General features: G+C 42.4%; 1 long non-coding RNA gene across 10 annotated transcripts in view; it reads right to left on the bottom strand.

Moving 5' to 3' along the window:
• LOC140614740 (uncharacterized) overlaps nt 1-22042 on the bottom strand; it is a 141872-nt gene that overhangs the window by 3321 nt on the left and 116509 nt on the right. For all 10 annotated transcript variants that reach the window (XR_012015525.1, XR_012015522.1, XR_012015524.1 and 7 more), the window contains one exon: nt 1396-1544. This is a non-coding gene — a long non-coding RNA (uncharacterized lncRNA). The remainder of the gene's footprint in view (nt 1-1395; nt 1545-22042) is intronic.

Below are 22042 nucleotides of genomic sequence, written 5' to 3'. Positions count from 1 at the left end.
GGATCAACCTGGCAGCCTATTTCCAAACTGCAAAGGGGTGCTTTTAGCAGGAGACACCTAGCCTAGTTGCTCGGGTCACATAGATCTGGCTTCAACAATCAGCTTGGCAAATCGTGCTTTGTTTGATGTAGGGCAAACCGTGCATCTCCTCTGTGTAAACTGGAAATAATAATGATGTTATCACATCGTAGGACTGGATGAAATAGAATAACCCCTGCAAGGGGATCAGCATGCTTTGTACCTTTGTATAAAGATATCATCCCCTCTCTAGCTCCAGTTTGCACTGGGCCAACCACTTACAGGCAGCACCAATTTTGTTCCCAAAGAGCCACCATTGCTTAAATGGATGGAAAAATGGGGGCCTTTCCTCTGTGGTTTGCTGCAAGAGTAGCTGCTTTTCCTAGATCCTGGAAGCCAGCTTAATATTGAGTTCCCTGGCTGGGGGCCTCCAGATAAGCCCTGAGCATATTGAACTCCAGCTGTTGAGCTGAGGAACAGCTGGAAATTACACAATTGACACCTAAATGGAGGCGATGATCCTTGCACAATCGCCTCTCGATTACCTGCACGTAGCTTTCTGCCTCGGCCTTGCTGATTTGTAAGTGGTTGCCAGGGCCCGTGCTGACTTCTCCAGCTGGCCCAGGGCTGGAATGGCGTCTCTGTGATGGTGGTCAGGGTGGTATGTGCGTGCCTGTGTACACACGTGATTAGCACAGCCAGATTCCCACATAGCCTGGGGAGTGCATACTGATTTCTCTCGTCTGCGCCTCTGCTTCCTACTGTACCAAGCAACCTGAAGCAGTCCTTCAAACAGTCATATATTGGGCAGAGCAGAACCATTCTTGACTGCTTTTCAGCCCCAGGGCTTACAGCAGCGATTGTTCCTGAGAGACTCTACACGGAAGGCAGAATGGTGCACTAGGAAAAGCATAAACATGTGCTCTCGCAAAGGCCAGTTCCCAACTTGGCTGTGTCCTGCTGTATGACCTTGGGCAAGTTAGTTATTTTCTCTGTCTCACAAATACCTTGCCCAAGGTCACATTCAGGACTATTGCCCCTGAAGCCCCTCTGTTTAACCACTGGGCAATACTGCCTTCCTCATTTCTGCATGAATCCAGTCTCATCCCATACAGGTATGTGCTCCTATAGGCCTTACCACCCTAACGCCACCACTCCCTTTAAAGCAAACTGGGGATGTCTTTGTAACCCCCATAGAGATGGGAGCCTCCCTATTTCCCTTCCAGTCTCTCTTTTATTAAAGACAAAGAGAAGAAAATAAGTATTTTGTATAATTATTATGTATCAGTGGCAAAGGTTGCCAATATATCCATCAAGTTGTTGCATTTCTGACTTTTAGATGGGGTTTCTGAGGATCATCAAGGTAAAGTGACTTACCTGTGTTCACATAGGGGGTGAACAAAATAGCTTGCTTGCTTGGGTGACCAGCAAGGGTGGAGAAGCAGCAGCTCAGCCAGATGGCAAGGTCATGAGATGCTAGACTGAAGCTCACCCCCTTATTTTGTGGCAGTGACCAGGGAGAAGGCCTGTGGGGATGACAAGAGACCCTAAGTGACTTATGGAGGACAGCAAAGGAACCATATGGCAGAGATCAGGACAAGTGGGAAGAATGGCTCTGAGTCCCCATGTAACCCTGCTGAGGAGAAGGGGGTTGGGGCAAAGGGGCTGAGGAGTAAGGGAGGCTGGAATAAGGACAGAGACTTCTCTGGTCATTTTTCATTATTATTGACCTATCATGTAACTCTTCCTTCTTAAACAAGAGCAATGTAATGGGAAATATCTGTCACACATTTCCAGAAAGAGCATCCCTATCTTCTGTGTGCATTTAGAGAGAATATATTTGGAGTGCCTGCTTAGGGCCAGCCACTGTTGGAGACTCAGGGAATACAACAATGGGCAAGACCAATAAGGTCCCTGGCCCCATAGTTTTGTTCCTATGTCAGAACATAAATGATGAACAAAGAGCCTGGTGGTTCCGACCCTGGGCTGGTACTGCCTTCCAAGGGGGCACATTGCATATCTGTAGGAGATGTGGTGGATGGGGTGTGGGGGTGGATACCAAAATGATTCCCTCCACACACCTTATGCCTGCTCTGGCAATCAGGTTATACCAGGAGTGTGACATGCTAAGTGTCCTGCAATCAAAGATTCACTTCTGCAGAGTGAAGATTTGTCCTCACTAAACAGCCAGCGGTACTCTGGCTAAGAATAGGATATATGAAAACACAAGAAATAAGAAATAAGGAAACTCCAGACAGAAGAAAATGTCATGCAGGAAAGAAAACAGGGTGATGAGATTGAGGGGACATCAGGACCTACTCCGGATTGGCTGATGTGGTGGATTGAATGGTGGCTCCCAAAAGACATATTTGTGTCCTAAGGCCCAGAATCTGTGAATGTGACCTTATGTGGAAAAAGGGTCTTTGTGGATGAGATAAAGTAAGGATCTTGACATGAGGAGATCATTCTGGATGATCCAGGGGAGGCTTAAATCCAACGATGTATGTCCTAGCAGAAAAGCAGAAGAGATTTGGTCAGATGGAAGAGGAGATGTAGACATACAGGGTAGATAGTCATGTGAAGATGGGAGTGATTGTCTGAAAGCCCAAGAAGACAAGGACTGCCACAGCCGCCAGAAGTTAGGAGAGAAGCATGGAACATACTTCCCCCCAGAACCTCCACAGCGAGTGTGGCCTCCAGCACCGTGACATAATGTATCTGTTACAGCAAATGATCCTGAAGAGCTCACATTTATGCTGAGACCTTACTGCAAAGAGGGATGAGCCACATGGGAGGCCCTAGAGCACCTAAAACCTGACTTCTTTAGATAGGAAGAGAGATGAAGTCCAGGCCAAAAAAGATCCAAGCAAGGGGCAGAATGGAGTAGCTTAACCAGAGTCAAGCACCCTGGACCTGACTCCAGGCTTCAAGTCCTGGTTCTACTAATTAGTAGCTGTGCTGTGGCTGTGGGCAAGTTACGATTTGAGCCTCCCTCTTCTTCACCCAAAAACAAGTCTAATAATAGTGCTCCTCCTGAGTTGAAAGGAATGAGTTAATAGTCATTAACTCACTGCTTGGCATGGACTATGAGCTCTCAATAAATGGTAACTATAATCACCATTATTATTATTAGAAATCACAAATGGCCAGGATTCTCTCTGCTGACCACAAAGGCTTACGTGGGAAGGCTGAAGCTGAGTGTAGAGCTATGGAAGAGCCACCTTTGGCCAGCTGAGTCTCCAGGGTTGGTACTTATTTCAAGTCAGTTGCCTTGGTAGGGGCGGGAAGGGAGCCACCAGGTCACAGCTTACTGTTCTCATAGGAGGACAGTGCTGGAGGACAGCTCAGCTGGAGCTGTGCACAGCTGGCAGGTTCCTGCCTTCCAGAGATCCATGTACATGCCACCCAGCTCCCCCTTTAAAGGCATAAAGCTGCTTGATAAACAGGTGACTGTCAGGTCCTCTGATCCTGCACCTGAGGGCCGGAGGGAAGGGAGAGGCCCTCTGAGCTCCTTTCACAGGACCCATGGAGCTGGCTTGGCAAGCACAGTCCTGCACCTCACCCGCCCCTCTTCGAGCATTTCAGGTCCCCAGGGGGAAAAAAAATCTGGTGCAGATGAAGAGGTTTCAAGAGGAGTGGCTGGTAAATCACCTCCCAGATAGGACACTGATTCCCAACCTGCAGTCGGCTGATGAGGGGAGGAGGCCACAGGAACACACTGAGGGCTGAGAAAGGTAGGGGTGAAGACTTGATGAGGGGACGCCACAGGGACATGCTGAGGGCTGAGCAAAGGTAGAGGTAAAGACTTGATTAGCAGGCAGGTTCATTCAGTCCATGAGTAGTCACGGTGGGCCTACTACACCCCAGGCGTGTGCCAGGTTCTTAGATACAAAGATAAGCCAGATTAGCCAGTGCTACCCTCCAGGCACAGATGGTCCAGTGGAGAATCTGAGCCTAAACCAGTAACTGCACAGATAAGCGCACAAATACAAAGTTAGAACAACTTGCTAAAGCCCCCAGAGTCCCCATTGCTTTTTCCTGGGGCTTCTGATCCCACCCAACCAGGCACAGGACTCCTTCTACTGCACATCCATCCATCTGTCCTGGGCTCAGAGAGGGGCCTCCCCTTCATAACTCTACCAGGCTCAGTTCCTAGCCTTAGTCCCCGAATGAGTCCCTCCCTGCAGATGTGAATATGAACTTTTCCTCTTTACAAGTTTTTCAAGAGAAAAGGTAATAATTATTTAAACAAGAGGATATTGATCACCTTTAACCAAAAATTCTGCGCTTATCAAGTACAGCTAAGTTTTCAGGTGTGGGCTGGGTGTCCTCTTAAGATTCACACATTCTACCCCCTTTTCCCCCCATCTGCTCTCACAGTTATAAAATTGTCAGGTACTGGCTTCTGTTGTGTACAGTTAAAAAAAGATAACTCAGAGGCCGGTATCCATTGATGAGGTGAAATACCACTCCTCATTTCTAGATTCCCAATAATTCCAGAGTCTTCTTTGCTTACAATGATTTCACTATTTCTACAGAGTGGAAAGACTAAGCATTAAAAAATGTGTCTGGCCATCTATACACTGGCAAGCCTCACCAGGGACACAGTCACCCTTAACAGTGGCTGGCAAGCAAGAATGTGTGTGTGAAACCAGCAATTATCAGGATTTTCGGCAACAGAATCATTTTGGAACCGGCCACTACCTTTTATACCGGTTGGCATTAGCTGCAGACCTGGACGCTAATACAGATCTAATATTAAAGTATCAGACACAGCATTATGCATAAAAAGGTGTCCCAGCTCTTCATTGTTTGCCAACACAACTCCCAGTGTGCCTTAGGACTGAGAACAAAGACTAATTTGTGATTACAAAGGTCCACTAACCAATATGCCATCTCAGGTATTTTTAAACTAGACTTGTGTGCATTCCTAACCCAGGTTTGTGGGTATGTGCAGGTGCGCATGTGCACCAAGCATTAGAAACCGGCTTTGTAGACCTCTACCCTACCTATCTGACAAAGACTAGAAGGCCCAGTTTCATCACTCAAATGCACAGAGTTCACCTAGTAGGAGAGGTGTACACAAATATGTACACAAATAACAGTATGTACACAAATAACAGAACACATAACATGAATGCTATCAACAATGCCTGAAGAGAACAACACAGAATTCTGGAGGGAGAGAGAAACCTCTGGTTGAATTCCTGGGGCTTCAGAGGTTTAATCTGTCCTTGAGGGTTTCACTGAATAGGCAAAGTCCTTTTAGACAGATTGTATGGCATAAACAAAGGTATGGAGGAGTAAAGGAGGAGAAAGTCAAGAACAGTGATCCAAGTAATCATGAAACCTTTTGCAGGTAACAGGTGTTCAATTCAGGGGGTCTACTGGAGATTTTACCCTAAAACATCCTTTGTATCTTTCAACCTGTCACTTCTCACCTCCTAAAACTTCACCAGCAATTAAAACTTTTTTGTTCTCCTCATATTTACCTGGACCTCCTGCAGGTGCTTTATCTGCCCTGCAAGTGGTCAGGCTACCCTTCAAGACTGGCCCCCTGAGAAGGTAACCAGATCCTAATCCTTGTAAGTATTCAACCCAAGGCAGAATGTGTTGTTTGAAATATGATAAATAACATATAGGTCCGGGCATTATAAATTAAGCCAATAAGCAAATATTAGTTGTTGATGTTGCGTTCAATGGCAGTCATGTTGATGACGATCATGTCTATCAGATGAGAGGTGGAATAGAGACCTAGCAGACTTGAGGCAAGAAAGCAAGTTTCCGAGAGAATTAAGTGATCACTCAAGGTCGTCCAGCTATTGAACGGTGGAGGTGGGGAAGGGAGCACGTCTTCTGAGTCTTTTTCACGGTACTGCGCTGCCTGTGTAGTATTTAATATTCAAATCTAGCAATATCCATTTCCATCTGCCTCAATAAATTATAGGTTTCTAAAAATGGCACTACTGGGTGTTAGCATCTCTGTTAGAAATCCCAAAGTTAAAAATAGTTTTCAAACATCAGGGATTTTACCTTCAAAAGTTATATTCAGATTATTGTATAATTTGGGCAATGAAATGCACTCTCATTATGTGTCCATTGGCACTGACTTTCTGTCCATTTGGAGAAGTCTAGGGTAGAAGTTAAGGACTCTGGAACCACACTGCTTGGTTTTGATTGACATACTAAAGTGCAGGGCCTTAAGCAGGATTCTTAAACTTTCTCTCAGTTTCCTCATCTAGAAAATAGCGATAAAAATAGTCCTTAGCTTATAAGATGTGAGAATAGAAAACGTTAATACATATTAAGTTGTTAGAACAGTGTCTGGCAATGGTAAGAGTATAATAAAAGCCTGCTACTATTATTATCATCAGCTAATACAGTTATTTTACATAGCAGAAGCTCTTGATGCCCATATTAATGGCTCAGAATTTGATTAGAATCAAGCATGCCATTTCCTTGTCCATGTACCTCTACTCCTTGTGGCTAGATCTGAGTTACTCAAAGCCCTAAATCTATTAGGGTCCAGGTAGGAAAGAGATGGCACAATCAAGCAAGTAATAAAGGAGAATTTAATGAAGCAACTATTTATAGAGGTGTGGGATGGATCAAAGGAAACCCATTAAGAGTGGTGCAGCCCCTCAGGGGTAGCAACAGTGGGAGCCACGGCCACTCCTCTGTCTGAAAGAACAAGTCAGGGGGCACTTAGGGGAGCCAAAAGGGAGAGTTAGAGCTGTCAAAGAGGGTCACTTGATCAGAGCTGTAGCCTTCACAAAGTAATATCATCATCCACAGTACTGTAGTAGAGAGGGAGCCAGGTCCCATGTTCCATTTTCCTGCTGGTGCTTTCCACTGACCAAACCCGACCACAGACAGAGGGCAAGAGAGTCCGAGCAAAGCAATCCATAGAAGTTAGTCTCCCATGCACAGAGCTACACAGAGACTGACAGAAAGGTCCGGAGGAGGGATCCCTGGGTGGCGCAGCGGTTTGGCCCAGGGCGCGATCCTGGAGACCCCAGATCGAATCCCACATCGGGCTCCCGGTGCATGGAGCCTGCTTCTCCCTCTGCCTGTGTCTCTGCCTCTCTCTCTCTCTCTGTGACTGTCATAAATAAATAAATAAATAAATAAATAAATAAATAAATAAATAAATAAAAGAAAGGTCCGGAGGAGCCAGTGGAAAGATCCAACACAATCTCTTTCTCACTTTCCTATGAGATCCTATAGAAAATTTACCAATGGAGCAATATGGCCATAACCATAATTAAAGGGATAGCTGTTCCTTAAGCCTTCCCAACCAGAACGTGGCTCATGAAAAACTTCTCAGCTCAGTATTTTCTATTTTAAATCCTGCTAGAGTTTTCTGCAATTAAACTAGTGAATGAAATAAAGCACACCCCAGACTGCAAAAGGCATGAGATTTGGCACTTTAATTCCGAGTTCAGGTATGAGTTCTACTTCTTGTCACCTGACTGAATGAAGTAAAAAATTACAGTGAGGACAGGTGAAATAAGATATGAAAAATATTTAAACAGTACAAGCAACAGGTCTTGATGAATGCTTAGATGTTGGGGGCAAGTATGGAAGGATAAGGTGGAAGAAACCAGGAAGATGGCAAAGCCATGGACTAAGGCGACCCAGAGAAGGAGATGGTTTGTCTTTCCCTACAGGAGCACTTATTATTCCTGCTCTTTCTTCAAAGCCCTAAAGTCCTTCACTTTCCTGGTAAATGGACTCAGGAAGAAATATTCACAGTAGTAACTGCTGAGATCTATACTGGCCCAGGTCCCTAGCACCGAGCAGCCACCTTGGACACTCAATAAGGAGTTTGGACCGATTCCCTATTAACTAGGAATCTGCAATCTCAGGAGAGGGATAATTAGCACAAGTGGTGCAATTTGGCTTGTCCTCAACTAAAAGCTGCAAGGAGACAATCAACATCAAAAAGCCTCTTGGTCCGGAAGTCTGCAAGGAAGTGGCTAAGGGTGGAGGGATTTTGATTTTGTGCTTTTAATTTTCAGCTGAACCAGGCCCTAATTGGAACAATATCATTAATTACACATTTGTCCCCATGTGATCTCTCTAGGCCCATAATCTGCTGCAGATAAGGATCTCTACCACGGGATAGTTTATTATCGTGTCCTCTATCTTTCAGTTAAAGGCAGTGTGGGATGGCTTGTTTTGCTGCTAAGATAGCAAATGCAGCTGGCAAATTTATTGGGTTTACCCCTCCCTATCCAAACAGATTGCTCTTCTCTCCCTCCCTTGCTGATGACATCTCCTGCAAAGAATTGCAATAATTAAGATGTCTGGTCACCAATGTCCACAAAGGAGGGAGATGTGCTTTTATAACTAACTCCCAGTGAAAAAGCTTCCCAAGAATTTGCTTGGGTCAAAGGCTTTTCAGACTTTTCTGAACTAAGTGATAAACCTCTATTGAGCATCTGTGGTGTACTGGAATTATGGGGACACAGTGACATTAAAACATGGCCTCTGCCATCAAGTAGCTTAGATTTAAGTTAGGAAGACAACTGCATACACACACGCAGGTGACCACAATGTAAGTCAGAGGACCTAGGCTTGCTTCTGACTCCAATGAGCTTAGGATCATGGAGTATCTCTGAGCCCACATAGTCCCAGAATCTTCCCCTATAAAAGGGCATCAAAATGCTTAGCTCGTAGGATTGTTTTGAGAATTAAAATAGAGACTGCTTGTGAAGGCATCTTAAAAACAAATGTAATCATTATTACTTATTGTGAATTACAAAGTAAATTGAAAATAACTTAATTTTCCAATGATGCCAAGTGCAGAAGTAATTTTTGGCATTATCCACTTACGAAAATTATTTAATCATCTAAAAAGTTGCTTGGAATAACCAGAAAATACTCATGTTATACTGTTAAAATGAAAAATAGGGAATAAAAATGTCAGCATGGTTCAATTTCAAGTTTGCAAAAAACAACATACAGGAAAAAATGCAAGGAGAAACACCAAGACATTAAATTAAATATTAAATGTTGAAACGACATCTTTCTTAGCAGCAATAACACCTAGCATCCAGATCTTGGTTTCTAAATACCATTCCCCCACTGGAAGGAGCCAGGAATCCTTAGAAAAATGGCTGATTCCAGGGCTGAAACTGGGAAGATGTAAGATGTGCTTCAGAAATCATCTTGTCCCCAACAGTATGGAAGTGCGCCAAAAAAAATGGCAGCAGGGTGTCAACATGGCACAGAACCCAGTTTCAAGTGACTCCCACTGGCCAAATCTAGGACAGTTTGAGAATCTGAAAAAATAATAGTAATGGGTTATAATCCATGGAATAAATAAGAATCCACGAGCTCATAATTAATTTCAGCATAGTGCAATTTCAAATTTATAAAAATAATGTATGGGGGGAATATTAATTAATGAATTTAATGAAAAAAAACTGAAGAGAATAGAAAATTCTTATGATTTGGATCCCTGGGTGGCGCAGCGGTTTGGCGCCTGCCTTTGGCCCAGGGCGTGATCCTGCCTTTGGCCCAGGGTGTGATCCTGGAGACCCGGGATCGAATCCCACGTCGGGCTCCCGGTGCTTGGAGCCTGCTTCTCCCTCTGCCTGTGTCTCTGCCTCTCTCTCTCTCTCTGTGACTATCATAAACAATAAAAAAAATCAACAACAACAAAAAAAAGAAAATTCTTATGATTTCAACAAATGAATAAAAAATCACAAATTAGAAAATCACTATTTGACAACCATAATAATAAGTGATTCAAGCAAGAATTATCAATATCTGCTTAAACTAATGCAGGTGAAATTTTAATGAGGAACAAAATACCTACTTTGTCTCACAGGTAGATCTTCTCCCAAAATCCTTATTAATTTCAAAGTGTAAGAAGGGTAACTTTACACCCGTAGATAACCACCTGTGTCTACTCTGTAGATACCACCTTAGTGAACAAATCAAAGTTAACATTTTTAGTAATGGGACGAATGCATATCCTGTGACTGATATAATGTAAGGAGAGGGTCATTGCTTTACCACTTTGACGTTCATGCCAAAAATGCTTAATTTGAATCTGAATCACAGGGGAGGGGGGGAAATGTTACACCTAAATTGAGAGATGGTGTGCAAAACTGACCAGGACTCTTCAGGAGTGACAAGATAATGAAAGAAAGAAAAGAAAAGCACAGAGGAACTAACTGTCCCAATTTCAAGGAGACTGAAGAGGCATGAAGAATAAATGCAATGCATGATCATGGATTAGCTCCAGGAGCAGATTTTTTTTCTTTTGCCATACAAGACATTTTTGAGACAATTAGAGATATTTGATTAAGGACTATCAATTAGATAATAGCATAGTACCAAGGTTCATTTCCTAATTTTGCTAAATTAGCTTTTGTTATGAAAGAGATTATCCTTTTTTCAAGGAAATATATCCTTAAGTAATTCAGAATAAAAAGGGATCATGTCTCCAACTCATCCCAAATTGGTTCAGAAAAAAAAAATGATAGACACATATATGTGGCAAGAACAATGACATATATGTGATAAAATGTAAATATTCAGGGCATCTGAGAAAGAAGGGTATGTAGAATTATTTATACTATTGTTGCAGATTTTTGGTAAGCTTGACTTATTTAAAAATAAAAAGTTTAAAATATAGTAGTGTTGCACAATAGGAAAATGTTTTTCTTCTTTCTTACACTTCTAAAATGTTCTATAATTAGTATGTAGATAGATAAATAGATGCATATATACATACACACATGTGAAATTAAGTTTTTATGTCACTCCATTAACACTACTTCCCTTGTATTAAAGTACTCATACTGTAATACAGTGGATATAGTCAAATTATGACTGTATCCTTCAGCAAAAGGGCATCCCTCACTTGCTTGAATTTCTGAAGGGCAAAAGGTAAACTATGATTAATAAAGCAATCAGATAGAAACTAATGAAATTCTACCGTTGCAACCCAGAGGCCTGGGACAGGACCACTGTGGGCCCCAAAGAGCTACTAGTCTAATATCCAGATGTATCAGTAAGCTATGTGATGGTAGGAAGCCCACAATAACAAAAGTCCCCAAATTTCAGAGGCTTCTTTCAAAAGAGATTTATTTCTTACATTATATGTGGACTGTAGATTGACTACATTTTGGGCTGGGGGGAAGGGGGAAGGCTTCTCAATCCTAGAAATCAGACTGGGAAAGCATCCTCTATATTGGTATCATGCCAAAGAAAACAGATCAAAAGAGCTAATGGGAACGTGCATTGCTTCTTAAAGCTTCTGTTCTTTCATACATGGCACATGACAATTTCACTCCTATTTCATTAAGCAGAAATTATATAACTTATCGGAAAACAGGGCAAAGAACTATACTTATTCCATAGGGAAGCTTAGCAAATCACATGGCAAGAGGTAGAGATATATAATCTTGTTGGAAAGGAGAAATAAAAAGTTAGGAACAATGAAATAGTATCCCACAATGAGTATCCTGCTCACAAATATTTGCTTTCCTCCTTTCTGCACATAAAACATACTCAGTTATCAAAGGAGAAAGCCAAAAGGCTCATGAGAGTAAGTCAACAGCCTGGGTTCTCATAATAGTCTCTATACCAAAAGATGATCAAAATGTAGCTAGGCTTGTCTTGATCCAGAGACCTATGAACTAAAACCAAACCAAAACAAAAGATATTTATCTTTTCTTTTCCCAAACTCAACATGTGTCAGTGGAATGGAGCTAGGATAACTGCAATGAGCTCTCCTACTTCTAAAGTAGATGGAAAAATTTGGCACCAAGTGGATACTGGTCCATAGCAATTTTGAAATATGACTGAGCAAATACTGTAAACCCATATCTGGGAGTAGGAAATATTCTTTGATTAGATACCAAGACTCCCTGCATGCCAGCATTGCTCTCCATGGCTCTTGGCTCCATACTTTGATCATTCCTTTCTTTTCCATTATCCTCTTTGGACACATTTATAGAGAACACTAGAGAATATTCTGTCCTTGGAAGCTGAGTGGTAGAAATTTGGAGGCCCTAAAGTTATTTTGTATCTTTAATAGCTACAATCTCTTAATTCATGACTATGGCCGTTTTGGAAATAAAAATCTCTCAAAAACATTATAGGCTTTTTCACCAATCAAATTTATGTGTTAACAGCCATGCTCAGAAATCTTTTCAAGACATACCTCTCTTTCCAGAATTAATTAGAAGTGCTTCAAACTTATCATGCTTTCATGAGAGAGAAAACTGTTAGTTTCCTTTCCATTTACTATTTTGTCCAATTTAAATAATTTGCTGAGCATCACCTAATTCATTTAAAGGTTTTCACAAAAGGTGTGTAGTTTACACCCTGGATTTGAACTTGGCCCTTGAAGCCAAAACACAATTAGCCTTTTTGGCTCAGCACATTTTTCAGTTTAACTTTTCTACGTTGTAGATGAGAATCAGTTGTATCCTACAAGTCCCAAAAGTTCTTGAGTCTCTCCCTTTGATTCCTGCTTGAAAACCAGACAAGTACTTCTCAACTCATTTTTGTCCTATAGTATCTGTCACACTCAGCTAAGAACAAGCAAGCCACATGAGTCTCATTCTGTCTGCCAAGCTCTGCATCTAAAGCCACAGTATCATTAGGTGAATTATTGGTCTTCCAAGTTATCCTGGGAAATAGTCTGACCAAATGTTGAGGCACTGCCTGACATGACTCACTCTGTTGCCAATTTCAATAATAGCGTCTTCCCTGCCCACTGCCTGGCTATGAGCTAGTGCCACCTAATTTGGTTGTTTTTGTTTCATTTTGTTTTGTTATGGTAACACCTCACTTCTGGTACTAGTTTCTGCATTAGTCAGCTTTCACTGGGTGAGACCATGGTAACAACCTAAAATTTCAGGGACTTCCCAAAACAGAGGTTTCTTTTGTTTGTGTGTAAAGGGAGCCAGTGAAGGCTGATATATCCACTTCTTGACTAGAATGTGATTTCAAAAGCAAAAAGCCACTGTTTCAGAGATGGTGTTATCATAGCCAGGAAATCCCATGAGAGGAGAGAAAAGGTCTCCTCCTTCGGGTAGTCCTTAGTACAGTGAATGACCTCACCATCTATCTTGCTTCCCAAAGCTACAAATAGGTAGATGAGTAATCCTCTATTTCTCTCCCTGCTTTACCCCCTACATCCTCCAGCCAGCAAGTAAAAATATTCCTGGCAACCAGAATGTTACCTGACTCACTGTGTAGTCTCTAATTGTTTGTTGTTGTTGTTTATGCTAATGCACAAAAGTACCTGACCAAAAGAAAATCTAATGTTTATTAGATTGCACTCTGAAGCAGGGACTCTAGTGCCCATAGCTGTTTAGTGAGGATGCAAGGAGCCAAATCCAGGCCTGGCTCATTGGAATGCTCCTGCCCTTTTCATTTACCACATACTTCTACCAGTCATTGTTTGGGGGCTAACTGGAGGACTATAAGGAAAGGCTGCACAGATCCTAATTTGCCATTATCTAATCTCTGGCTGTGCATGTCAAATATGCCAACCATAAGGGGTAACATGACCTATGTATTCATACATAGTGCTCAAGACAGAGCACCATGGACTCACGATATGTGGGATCAAGGACTACCTGGACACATGCCCAGGATCATCTTCATCTGCATCTGAAGGGCTGACGAGCATCACTTTGATTTAAGAGGATCCTCTTGAGAAGTATTAGTTCCTCCTTCTAAACTCTAGGATTACTCAGGAGAGAGAGCCTTATGCTGCTGATTTAAATATACCTGGCCATTCTTCTCACCAGCCAAGAAATTACGACAGTAGCATAGCACTCAGATCCTTGAATCCAAGAAACTGATGACAGTTCATAGTAAAAGATCCACTATTCAAAGATATGATGACCTCCAGTGAAGCACACCTCCCAGTATTCATGCCCTTGTACAGTCTCCTCCCACAACGAAGCTGGCTTGGGCTATGACTCCTTTCAATAGATGTAATGCAGCACTATGCCATACCACTTCTGAGCCTAAGCTTTAAGAGTATGTGATGACCATGTTTGTAATTTTAGGATCCCTAAGCTGCAAGGCAAGAGATCATGCCACCTGCGAAAAAGCACACTTGGGGAAACCAAATGGAGAGGACACTTGGAAAGGGAAGGGCCCTAAAATACATAAAGATAGAAAGACCCAGACTCAACTTCCTAGACAAATTCATCAGCCTTTCCCAGTTTCCATAATTATCATGAAAGGTCAAGTGAAATAATGGTGCTGTTTAAAGGCACAAAGCACATAGGTTTGTGCTATCGCACACTCAGTCAACAATAAGCATGTGTTCAGTATTGAGCTCAGCCAGACTGTGGTGGTTAGAATAGGGAAGGGGATGTCAACCCTATCCTGAAGGATCTGCCATCGGAGAACAAAACACACTTGTGTGCAGAGATAACACTGTATGCTGAGATGTTGTCCCACTCAGTTCTTGTCAGAATCAAGAGATGGAAGGGAAGCAAAGAAGGTCAGGGTGGGGGACGGGGCTGGGGGAGGTGTGCACCTCTGAAGGTCAGAACACATAACGAGGCTGTCACACCACCTCTCCTTGGGGAGGAAAATTTGTTATGGCATATTCTGGGAAAATCAACTAACTTGTCATGGGCTCTGCTGGTGAAGCTTTATTTCAGGGAACAGAATCTTGGAAGAAAGAGAACACGGTAATGTGGCATTATCCCCAAGATGCTAGAATTCTAGCCTACTCTTCTCCAGAGGACACAGGGACCTTTCTGAGTCTGATTATCCTCTGAATTAGCCTTCAGCTCCTGGAAATGGCTTCTAGTCCCCAGAGAGAGATCAAAATTTCCTGGAAAAGAGCCACAACAGGGATAAGCATAGCTATACACTAATAGAGCAAGACAGAGCACCATGGACTCACGATATGTGGGGCCAAGGACTAAAAAGACATAAATTAGGGAAAGTTTAATTCACTTCAGGCTGTAGTAGCCACAGTGGCCCTCAGCGGTCAGAAAAGCTGCACAGACTTCTGGAACCACTAAAACAGGTGTCCTAGACAACCTGTCAGGGCTGAAACTGAGTTCCATTCTCAGTGACCCTTCCACATGCCTGCTTCTGCCAGATGAAAGAGCCCTTCTCTAGACTTAACAGAATTCTAGAAGCAGATATTTAAGATTCCAGTCAACATCTTGCTTTTCTCAGCATCTCAGCATGAGATGTTAATGGTTATAAGTTGGACAGACTTATCTCAAGACATATTGGGACCTCAGCAGTATAGACTAAAGAAATAGAGAAGAAAAAAGGACTAACCTTTCTCTAAGGGGATCCCCAAAAGACCTTCTAGATGTTCAAATGCATGAGCCTAAGCTTGAATGAAACTGTAGTTTCTGTCAAAAAAAATCTACTCAGTGGGTCAATACAACAAGAACTCCAGTATGAGTGGATCAGTGTGTCAGGAATTATGGTAAATCAGCAATTCAGAGGCCATATGGGACCATGAATGACCTCTAGGACCACTGAATAATGGGGTGAGTGCAACAAGATTAATTCTGGGCTCCACCACATAGAGGAGCTGGTCCTACAAATACTCTGCCAGTTTGGTGAGAATTTCCTCAGGGGGATGGACTTGATGGAAAACACTAGTGCTTACAACTTGAGAGGTCAAGGATTGATCATCTCAGTGATGGAGTGCTCTCAGTTTCCTCCAGTTTTCTAGAACTTTCCCTATTAGACCCCTTCAATCCCTGCATCCATATAACCACATCAATGTTTGGCTCATGTTCTGGAAGACCAGCTCTCAACACATATCTCTATATGTGGTGTATTTTACGTTTTTTCATTTTTTAAAGGTTTTATTTATCTATTTAAGAGAGAGAGAGAGATAACACAAGCAGGGGGAGGGGAGAGGCAGAGGGAGGGAAGAAGCAAGCAGACTCTCCATTGAGCAGGGAGCCCTATTTTGGCATCTATCCCAGGACTCTTGGATCATGACCTGAGCTGAAGACAGATGGTTAACTGACTGGGCCAACCTGGTACCCCTATGGTTCACTTTTAAGGCTATTTCCATGTTGTGACCAACGACTCAGCTTCTTTCTCCTACCAATGCTCAGAACCAGAGACCCCTCCCTAGGTTGAAATTTTACCTTGACATTTATCCTCCTCTCAGAGGTCTCTAAGTCAGTCAGCGATTACCTCATTACTCTACCCCAGCCTCACAATATTCTAAACCGCAGCCTCCTTTTCTCCAGCAGGTTATACTAAAAGATTTCTTGTCCTATTAAACCCTTTTACATATGCCTAAGCCTCTTTTCCAGCCAAGTAGATCCCATATACCTCATAGAGATATTTTAATGAAGTGAGGTAGAAATATAGATCCAGACACCAAAAGACTATACAACTTTTATAGTTATAGAATTTTTTTCCCAAACAATATTTTATACAGTGGATCAGTATGTGTAAATAACCCACACGTACCAAGCTGCTCTGGACTGAAGTAAGAGCAAGAGAGAGTTTTCCCAGGCAGAGCCTTAGACCTCCAAGGACTCAGGCTCACAGGTCATAGGAAGAAAACCACTGACCCAGACCAAGTCACTTAATTTACAAGGGAGAACACCGAGCCCCAAGAGTAGACAAAGTTTCCCCAGTCACAGAGTAAGCTGGTATTAGAAACTAAGCCAAAAACAATGTCTGCTCTGACTTTACACAAAGATTTTTCTGCTCTGTCAGGGCTGTCAAAAATTCACCCAGGATACCCATGGAATCAGATAATCAAGTTCATCAAAATATATCCATTTGACTTGCTCTGTGTTATCTGGGAAATGTGCAAAGTAACAAATCTGACATAATGTCAAAGCATATTTTATTTCATGGATCCCCATCAGAATCATACAACCTTTTACTTTTAGGAAAACCAGAAAATGCTCATATTGAATAAAAAGCATATGTTGATTACATTAAAATATCATTCAGAAGATGTGGCATATGTATACAATGGAATATTACTCAGCCATTCATTAGAAACGACAAATACCCACCATTTGCTTCGATGTGGATGGAACTGGAGGGTATTATGCTGGGTGAAACAAGTCAATCGGAGAAGGACAAACATTATATGGTCTCATTCATGGTCTCATTCATTTGGGGAATATAAAAAGTAGTGAAAGGGAATAAAGGGGAAAGAAGAAAAATGAGTGGAAATATCAGAAAGGGAGACAGAACATGAAAGACTCCTAACTCTGGGAAACGAACTAGGGGCGGTGGAAGGGGAGGTGGGCGGGGGGTGGGGGTGACTGGGTTACGGGCACTGACGTGGGCACTTGACGGGATGAGCACTGGGTGTTATTCTATATGTTGGCAAATTGAACACCAATAAAAAATAAATTTATATAAAAAATAAATAAGTTAAATTGATAAAAAAAATCATTCAAATGTGCTTTATTTTCTTTAAGGATTTAATTAATTTATTTGACAGCACAAGCAGGGAGAGCAGCAGAGGGAGGAGGGGAAGCAGCCTCCCCACTGAGCAGATACCCTGACATGGGGCTCCATCCCAGGACCATGGGATCATGACCCTGGGATCATGACCTGAGCCGAAGGCAGACGCTTAACTGTCTGAGCAATCTAGGTGCTCCCAAATGTGCTTTTAAAAAATGCAGTTTTCTAATGAATCCTTGAAATCATCTTTCTATAGAAAACTAAGTTATTAATCTAAAGAGACTCAATGTATCTGTTCATGGTCAATGCAAGAGCTGGAATCAGCAGTTCCTTGAAACACATGCAGAAAACTTAGCAGGATATGAGCTCTGGCGATACCTGCACAGAGGGTGAAGTTAGCCTAGGGATTCAAGTTTTATAACATGCATATGGTGGCCATATTTCCTAAACGAAAAATCAGGACACATGGTTGACAAGTAAGAATATCCTTATGGGGACAATGGAATAGATACAGCAACCAGGAATGTTCCAAAGAACCTGGAACATATGGCCCAGAAAGAGAGGCTGCAGAAGCAATTTTGCAAGGCTTGTCTCCTTCACAATGAATCTTCTTATTCCAGGGTTAGGAGACCAGTGTGTATTCCCAGTGTCTGGGTCCTTAACTTTCACTTTGTGGTAAGGCAAACTTTATTATGGAAAAAGAAACAGAAAAGTCTTTGAAAAACTAAAGTACTATGGAAATATACATGGCCATCAGTATTAAAACACTACAAAAACATACAATTTATTGTTTAGTGTGCTGGGTAAAATATTTGTTCATTCATCAATTCAATAAATATTCATCTGCCCATTTTGTATTAGGGACTGTGCTGGGCGCTGAAGATAGAGTGAACTTTGATCTTTGCCCTCATAAAGCTTACAGTCTAAAAGACAGCATATTCACATAATAATAGCCAAGGCTTAATAGTCACAGTCATAGCGAACAGACCACTTGCTACCTTTCCAACCATTTTTTGTGTGATAGAGTATAACATGCATGCCTTTTAACATCAGAGCTAGGTTTAGATACTTAATATCTACATAAATTGGAACAAGACATTTCATTGTTTTGAGCCTCAATTGCCTAATCTTTTATATGGGAATAATTAACAGCTTTTCTTCACAGGGGAAAAAACTAAATGAGGTAAGTATATTAAATGCTTCTATGGAGACAGTCCTAGAGTTTTATTCTTTATAGTAAAGGTATACAAGTGTAATGCAAAAATGTCAGTTTATTAAGGCATCCAGATAAATAATCTCTGTAGAAGCCGTTATGAACTGCCTAGAATACAAGGGCTCATATAGCCCTTTATTCAATTCACTCAGACTTAGAAGTGACTTGCCTCAAGCAAAGATCTGTTCTGCCTGCACCAGTTTTTGGGTACATCTTTGGTACGAATGTGTTCAAAGCGATTAATTAGTGAAGCTTGAAAACTCGGGCAAGGAGTGTGGCCTAACAGTTATCCCAGCTATCTTGCAAAGAGCTAGGGCTTTATACAGTGGACAGGAACCCTCTTGCAGGTGGGAAAGGGCTCCCCACTTTCTTTAGGGGATCTAGTCAGATGAATGGTGGATCGTCTCATGCTACGTGCCAGGTGGTGAAATGGCTTGGGTCACAAAAAGGCACGTCTGGAGGCAGGATGGTGTAGGGTCTCTGAGCAAAACATGGCTTGCCAGCCAGATATGACTGTTTTCTAGTTTATGCTCTGGATGTACTTCCCTTTTCTCGTCTCCAGCTTTAATAAAGCTGTGTGGAAGTGGGCAAGCCTTTTACAGCTCTGCAGAGAAGTATTAAGGTGCTGTGTATAATAGTCTAGCAAGACAGTTTCAAGTCCTTACCACACACAGACACACCCTCAAATATCTGACACACAACTTTGTGAATGTCTGGGATGGCATGTCCCCCACATTATGCCCCCATAGGCTGGCTTTCAACCAGAGAAATGGCTGTGGTTGGTCTTAAAACAAAAGAGGTAATGGTGAGGTCTTGATGCAACATGTTGTATCAACTCTCTCCCCTACATCTCCCTGATGCTTATGGTATCATCGGGTCGTAGCCCAAAATGGTATCTGTTGCCTCAGTTCCAGGCTGTAGTGGCCTTCCTCCCCCTTTTCTGCTATGCAGACAATCAAAGGAATGAGTGTAGCCTCCACCAGAACCAGCCGGTGGGTAGCACGGGAAGAGGAGTTATTTTGCAGGCAACACTCAATTCTGATGAAGCCATAACTGAGTGATGAAGAAAGTGATGGGGGTCGCCAGAGGCAGGAAGCAGAGGCCTGCCTCTCCACAGTGGCGCCTCAGCCTGTGCTTCTCTTCTGGCTGCGCTCCAGAGGTCCAGTCTCCAGACATGCAGGCCGTGCAGACAGAAAAGAAATTCTCTAGGGGCCAGAAAAGCCAACTGGGCACCTGGGAACTTAGCCACCACTGACATGTATGGCATTCTTGCCATAACAACTGGTTAAAGGTAATAAACTCCCTCTTATTGAAATGCCAAGTGACTAGCACTATTCGCTTTTGCCTTCAACAAAAGAGAAAAAGATTCCAAAGGAAGAAAAATAACCCCAACTTGTTCCCTGAACAGTGAGGCAAGAATTAGAAGAGACAGCCTACGTTTAAGTAGAGCCCATCAATGGGTCCCTTCATGTTCATCGTCCCCACACATTCCTTCTGTCAAAACTCTTAAGCAGGAGATTTGCTTTGGTGGGTGTGCTATAAATTATGATTGTTATGATATCCTGATTTTTAAACATATAGACTCAAACCCCTTGTTCATACTCCTTCAGAGACCACAGGTACTTGTTCTGACGTCACAGATGCTCACATGATAGACAGGCTCACTCAGCTGTCGCACCCGTTACCTGCCCGATGCTCCCTGAGGCATCCACAGGTGAGGGACCAACCACCCATGGGGAAAAGTTCTCCTTTTGAGAACTTCCTCTTCTCACAAAGCTCTTTTCTTCTCCCTCCTGCCTCACACAACTTTTACTTTTCTCATCATTTTACGTTACCATGTCTTGTGTTGTAACGGAACCAGAACTCTGTCTTCACTGACGATGGCCTCGTCTACAACTCCGACACCAGCTATATAACCAAATTTCAGCTCTCAGGCAGACTGATTTTGCTCAGTAAACTTTCATATGTGTTGTTGGGAGTTTCAAATCACTTTTAGCCAATTTCAGAAATTTGTGTCTGCTCTCTCTATCTCTCACACACACACTTAAATACTAACACCGCTGGTCTCACGGGTTGGTTGACTCACACTTATCACTGTCTCCAAGCAGAGGCTCATATGTTAGTCTCAGCTCTCTTCCTTGAAGAAATGCCAATCCCTCCTGCCTTCCAGCCCGGGTGAGCCCACCTGCATTACTAAAAATCACCACGTCATTTGCCCTGGAAAACTCTGCAGACCTCGCACAGATAGTCAAAGTGTTTGGGGGTAAAATGAACTACCTTCATGGTATTGCCAAGTAACTCGTGGGGAGGAGGCCTCAGAAGTCACCGCGGGCCTAACTGCAAGCCTGTGAATCTTTGCAAAGCAGGATCCTTTTAGTGCAGGATTCCTCCGGGCTACAGAAAGTGCCCTTGAGTGTATAAAGATGGATGCGAGGCTGCTGTCCACACTTCAGGCTGCAGCAGAACTTGTGCATTTTTTTTAAAACGGTGTCTAAGTTGTTTTTCCAGCTCAAAACTGAGACATGAAAATGGCATTTTTAGCCAGTAACTCATACATTTAGATTCCTGGTTTTTAGGTTTTGGAAAAAATGCACCTAGTTGTTTTCTTATTACAATACTGCTGGTTTTGTTCACCGGTCCATGTTTTTCTTGGACTGTGGTGGAGTGGAATGTTTTAAATTACGGGCTTTTGCTTTTTTGCCCTCCGATGTCTACTAAATAAGTCTATCGTCTAATTCTAAAATTGTGAGGCAGCAAACATGCACTTGTAGCCAACAAAGCTACATTTTTATTCCAGAAAGGGTATTTCTGTTCTAAATTTACAGCAAAATAGCTCTGGAGACAAAGGCAGGATTTCGGCCAAACCAGACGTGCTTCTTTATAATGGCATGTGGCTTTCAGTGCCTTGCTAAGTAGTCTACCTTACTAAATGCTTCTCTTCATTATTATCGTCTATTGGAAAGGCTCTGAAGCCTCAGCTGATATGTATTTAAAAAAAAAAAAAAAGATTGGCTAAGTTTTGATTCAGCCCTTAAAACAAAGCTCAACAACAACAAAATATAAACCCACCACTCTGCAGGATGGGGAAATCTGATATCATTTGGAATCAAAGACTAAGTCATATTTTAGGCTTTCGTTACCAACAATGTTACCAATCCAAAGTAGTCATAAATTAAATTTAAGTGAAATGGATTAAATCTCTCTTGGTAGAGCTACTGCAAATTGGCTAGACTCATTGTCCTTCTCTTTTCTATGGTAATCCTTTTCATGCAAAGAGCTTGAGGAGGATACTGCATGACCTTCAATGCCCCTTTCCAATAAGAGGTGCCAGGACTTGGCGATTCTAAAACTACAAGGTCCTCTGAATCAGCCACTCTCAGCTTTTCTGATTCCCTG

Source organism: Canis lupus, chromosome 23 (genome assembly GCF_048164855.1).
Source record: "Canis lupus baileyi chromosome 23, mCanLup2.hap1, whole genome shotgun sequence".
Lineage (NCBI taxonomy): Eukaryota > Metazoa > Chordata > Mammalia > Carnivora > Canidae > Canis > Canis lupus.
The sequence above is the reverse complement of the archived record's forward strand: the minus strand, read 5'-3'. Positions and strand labels throughout refer to the sequence as shown.